Genomic DNA, 5609 nt, shown 5'->3' with positions numbered 1-5609 from the left:
ACCGACGATCAAATTTTTACGAATCGATAATTAATCACGGAGATGAAGAAAAAAAAATCCTTTAGGAGAGCACGTTCGGCGCTAAAGGGGGAAGATGAATAGATTAGATTGAAAATGTTTTTGATTTTTATTAAATTGATTTTAGGTTTTTATATTAAGAATAAGGATAAGTTTGTAATTTAAACGGTTTAAGGGTATATAGATAATTGAAAGTCACCTAGGATGGAAAAACTAATTTGTGTGCCATGAAATTTTCATGTATGCCCTACACCGGGGTTCAAAAACTGATGCTATAAATAAATATATTTTTGAAAGGAATCCCTCTTTTCTTTTCTAACGCTAACGCGACTGTGTATGCCCTAAATCTTCAATTTCAGTCCTCATATTTCTTCGATTCCAGGTAATCAAATTCAAATCACTATCACTTGATTTTTATGTAACTATATATCTTTATTATTGAAATCATTATACGGTGCACATATTAGGATGTATAGAATTCAGATTAGTAGCCGAAATTTAAGAACTTGAAATTCATTCTTACTTAATTCTCAGATTTCAGCATATTAGTAAAACATAGTTAGTGTTTCAACTGTATTGGATTAAAATTAGCAATTGATTTTGAAATTTTGGAAAGCCATACGTTTCGTTAATGTTTGGTGCAAGTTTACGACTGAAGTTGCTGATGAATATCATACATGTCTTGTGTGCTTGAGTGTAATTGTTTTAATATTAATATAATTGTTTTGGCAATTAGGACTTTACCTCTGATCTCGACTGTCTGGTACATGACCAAATGAGATGGCTGAGACTCCAGAAGTAGTTCAATTAAGTACTAGTAGATTTTGCAGTGCTTCAACAGTCATTAGGTGTTTGTGCCATTCTATTTTATATGGCTAATCAGAGTCATGAATCCATTATTGGATACGTAGAACGGAATGGTGATTTTTGTGAATACATATCTCGTGATATTATAGTGTTTCGTGCAGGTTAGTAGGTTTATTGGTTGTAATATTCAAGTTAGGATATCCACTTGTTAATAACATATATTGTTCTCTTCTTTTCAAGGATTCCTGTTTCGTACTCTCGCAGTACCATGATGTGTTAGATGTTTCATCTGGTAGAAGTTAATTTCTTTGTCTTTTCTTGTTGAAACTTTTGTCATCTTATGTGTCTTTAACTATTAATAATTTTCAGTGTGATAATCAAGCAACAAAAAAGTCTTTAAAAGATTACTTAGCATGTCAATAATTTCGATTATTTGATATGTGCCCCAAAAGCTCATGATTGCATTTTCTTTTTACTATCTCTCCCTTTATGTAGACTGAAGAATAACTTTGTTTGCCTTTAGTATTCAATTTCATCCCTCAAACTTCTTCAATTCCTGCTAAGCAACCTATTCTATTACTTAAACTGATTTTAGGTTTTAAATACGATGAAAGGAGGTACGGCTATTGGGTTAATAAATGGAGGAGAAATTATTATAGCATCTGATGGTTATTTAATCAGAAATAAGAAATTTAAACACCTTGATAGTGGAAAAATTGTTCGAACAGATTGGTTTCAGGATGTTACAGCAGATTTTAGAGAAGGAAGTCCGGCGATTATTATAGCATCTGATGCTATAGATTTCTATAGTTGTAACTGTTTTAATATCTTTTTCTTTCAGGGTATTTGGTTCCCAGACTTGTTTATGTCGACAAGTTTGAGTTTGTGAATGTTGAGAAATATAAATGTATTGGACATGGCTCAAGTTTGGCAGGGAAAAGTCTCACGAGACACTGCTCTACTGATGTCGACAAGGAACTTGCTGTCTTGCGGATTAGAGAAGCTATTGAAGCAGCCTCTCTTGAGAGGATAAGCGGCGGGACGATTGAGAGTGAGCAAATGTTATTAAAAATTTATCTAAATTAATTTAATTTAGTAGGAGCCGTCATTTTTTTTTTGTTAATCTAATGGTCTGACTTGATGGTTGCAGTTGTCTCGCTCGCCAAAAATAACTCCTACAATGTTGAGTGGAAAGGGGCGATTGGTTGTTGAAGGCAATTGCGAATATAGACAATTACAACTTTTGAAAGTCATTATGACACGGGTGAGTATGTTTACGCCTAGCTCTATTCTTGCTCTAAGCTAGCGGTTGTATTAGCATTTTCCTGAAACTTCAACTATGAGGTATCTAATTTGTTATTGTGAGTTCAGGAGACGAATCTTATATTCTGTGTACTCTCTATTACTGATTCTTTTCTTTTGTGTATTCAGGACTTGTGCATGAGTAAAGATCATGCTGAATTCCTCGATATTCCCTTGTAAAATGATTTTACGGGGAAATTTCCACTTGTTTACTACTTCCATGATCTAGAGTCTTCATTTGTGTTGGATTAAAACCCTTCTAGAATGAGAGCTGAGGCTGCACTTCCACTTAACTTGTTTCTACATCAGTAAGCCCCCTTCTCAAGTCTAAGTTCTAGCTAGGATGAGGTTAGGTTAGGGAATTATTTGTCAGCTACTAAACCTTGCATTAGTCTTGAAATTTAATTAGGTTAGGGTATTATTTGTTTTCTCAACATTACTTTCCCAGCTCATCTGTCACTCCAGAGACTGATTCTCCTTCCATCTCCAAGACTCTTTAAGAATTTTGCCAGATTCTGCCTTAAGATGGGCACAATATTGGTCATCCTACACGTATGGTTAATCTCTTTGAATTTCTGCCTGCTTCTTTATACCCTGAAGGACCTTTGACGTTTAGGGCAACATCATCTGTAGCCAGGATGGGAGTGTAGCCAAATGTATACACTGTGACCGAGCTATGTATATCATGACATCTCCAAGTGCACTTTCATATTCAATAATATACTTATTATTATATTTGAACTAGTATCTAATCTCATTTGGTACGCAACAGTTAGAACCTTATCCAATTCTAGTTTCATGGAAAGATCCCAGATTCCCAATGTTAATTGAGTTTATTGTCTCTATCCACAAAAATAAAGCAACTTGTTAGCAACTGTAGCCCAGTAGTAGTTTTAGAATAACCAGTTCATGGATTCATTCAGTCGTTGCACTTAAGTAAGACACCCCTGAAGAAGCCTTCGGGAAACATCGAATAACAGAGGAAAACAGAGTTTAATCAAGAGAGACTTAGAGATTGTACATGCAATTTAAGGATGAAATGATCGATCAAAGAAACAACTAATACCACACGAGTACTTCATAATTTGAGTTCTATCTGTATCACACTCCACTACCCTCCCTCAAACTGAAGTGGATAGAACTAACCACTTCTAGTGAAAGTCCACTGCTACCAAAAAAATTCTTAGCTTGAATGGAAATATACTACATGTTTTTTCCATGGTCTAAGAGTTCCAGATCATGGGTCACAAGGCCGCAAGGGTACCTGCCAGTCTGCCACCATTTTTAGTAGTTCAAGACCAGGTTGGATATGATTTTTTGTTGCAGCCACCATTTCCAGAGTAAAATCCCGATTAAATGCAAGAATGTGAACCATCCGGTCTGCAAGAGATGAAAAAGTATGTAGCTTGATTTGTTGTGTACAACCACTACAGGCGAAGAACTACGGTGAGAAATAGAACCACTCCTCTAGAAGCAAGCAGTATATATAAGAGGAAAAAACAAGAGTAATACATTGTATTTGGAATTTATTCCTATCGGGCAGGAATGTTTTCTCTCACAGACGTTTAATTTGAACCGTATTATTGAGGAGTTCGTCCTTGACAAGAGGAGCTTCATTTCCGCTGTAGTTTCTAATTCCAACACTATCATTTTTAGATTCATGTTAGGGCAATTCCTATGGCAATGGCCAAATTCATTTTTTTGTTGAGCCAGGTGGATGACCAAACTGGCTTTTCTACTATAGTAAAGGACTGGGCGTTTGATAACTAAGCGCGCGAGCGTAATACAAACGCTGGCGGTCGTTGCACAAACACTGGCGTTTGTAAAAGAAACGTTGGCATTTGAACCAAGGTCGCCAATAGCTACTTTCCAACGATCACGGGAACGACTAGTTTCTACCTCCATAAATACGACTCGAGTTTGATCTCACAAATTCACAACAATCTTTCATCCGGTCAATCTTTTCTTTCAATTGCTTTCAATTTTCAATTATGAATTCTGATTTTGATTCTTCTGAGGAGGATATGGCGATGGATGAAATGTTGTATGAAGAAGATGAAGAAATGTGTATGGAGTTTTTGCGTCAAATGGGTGAAGATGCAGATCAAGATAGAAGAAGGCGAAATTTTACGTTGCAATTACAATCCGGGATCATATCAAAGTCTTTAGAGCCATATGAAGTTGCGACTAGAAGATGGACGTGGCGAGATCGACATTTTTACCACGAAAAGATGATGCATGATTATTTTAATCATGATTGTGTGTATCCCGATGAGGATTTTCAGCGACGATTCCGCATGGGCCGCAACTTGACGCAAAGGATTATTGTCGAGCTTTGTCAGGTACAACCTTTATTTTATTATCAGTATGATGCACGACATGTACGAGGCTTTAGTCCCGAGCAAAAGGTCACTGCGGCCCTCCGTATACTATGTTACGGAGTACCAGCGGATGCCACAGATGATTACATCCGTATTGGGAAAACAACCGCCTTCAGGTATCTCAAATTGTTTTGCGAAACAATAGTCGAGCATTTTGGTCCAACCTTTTTAAGAAAGCCTACTCAGGAAGATGCTCAAAGAATAATTGCAGAAAACACCGAGAGGGGATTTCCAGGAATGCTAGGTAGTCTTGACTGCATGCACTGGACGTGGCATGCGTATCCGATTGAATGGGAGGGCCAATATAAGGGTCATTATCCAAAACCAACTGTAATTTTGGAAGCTTCAGCTACTTATGATTGTTGATTTTGACATGCCTTTTTTGGACTCCAGGGTTCAAGTAACGATCTCAACGTTTTATATATGTCACTATTGTTTGAAGATCTTAAGAACGGGGTCGCGTCGCACTGTAATTTCACCATCAACGTTCATCACTACACTCGGGGTTATTATCTAGCAGACGAAGTCTATCCAGAATGGTCAACTATGGTTCAATCTTATAAACAGGTACGTTTTGGACCGACGTCTTCGAAGGATATGAAGTACTTTAACGCCCAACAAATGAAATGCAGAAAGGATGTTGAACGCACTTTTGACATACTGAAAAGGAAGTTTGCCATCGTAACTGGGTCGGCACGCTTTTTTGATATTCAAGAAATGAACAAAATTATGCTGACTTGTATCATTCTGCATAACATGGTCATTGAAGAAACAAGGCGTGACCCAACCTGGACTAGTTTTCCAGATGAAGATTTAACCAAGAATCTTGTGGTAGAGCATGGGCGCCCGGCAAGAGAATATAGACTTGCCACTGACATACTCCAAAACCGGGGAATCTATGGACAACTAAGACAAGATTTAACCAAGCACCTTTGGGGTTTAAAAGGAGCAGCAGGTGATACGCAGGGGCGAGGCAGAGGGAGAGGGAGATAAATGTTATTTTCAATTTAGTGTTATTTTCATTTTAGTATTGTTGTTTATTTTAAAATTGAGGCAATTATATTAAAAGTAATTTTAAATAAACGAGTACAATTAAATTAA

The 5609-nt window shown here is 37.0% G+C and overlaps 1 long non-coding RNA gene across 2 annotated transcripts; it reads left to right on the top strand.

The window, feature by feature from the left end:
* The first annotated feature begins 280 nt into the window (after nucleotides 1-280).
* LOC113307725 lies at nucleotides 281-3757 on the top strand. 2 transcript variants are annotated; one of them, XR_003339262.1, is made up of 4 exons: nucleotides 281-400; nucleotides 1667-1876; nucleotides 1976-2089; nucleotides 2257-3757. It is a non-coding gene; the product is annotated as an uncharacterized LOC113307725 (long non-coding RNA). The 2 variants fall into 2 exon arrangements; XR_003339261.1 differs by lacking the exon at nucleotides 2257-3757 and having other exon boundaries at nucleotides 1976-2231.
* The last annotated feature ends 1852 nt before the right edge of the window (nucleotides 3758-5609 follow it).

The sequence above is a fragment of the Papaver somniferum genome, chromosome 9 (genome assembly GCF_003573695.1).
Source record: "Papaver somniferum cultivar HN1 chromosome 9, ASM357369v1, whole genome shotgun sequence".
Taxonomy (NCBI): Eukaryota; Viridiplantae; Streptophyta; class Magnoliopsida; order Ranunculales; family Papaveraceae; genus Papaver; species Papaver somniferum.
This window is presented reverse-complemented; position numbering and strand designations above follow the sequence as displayed.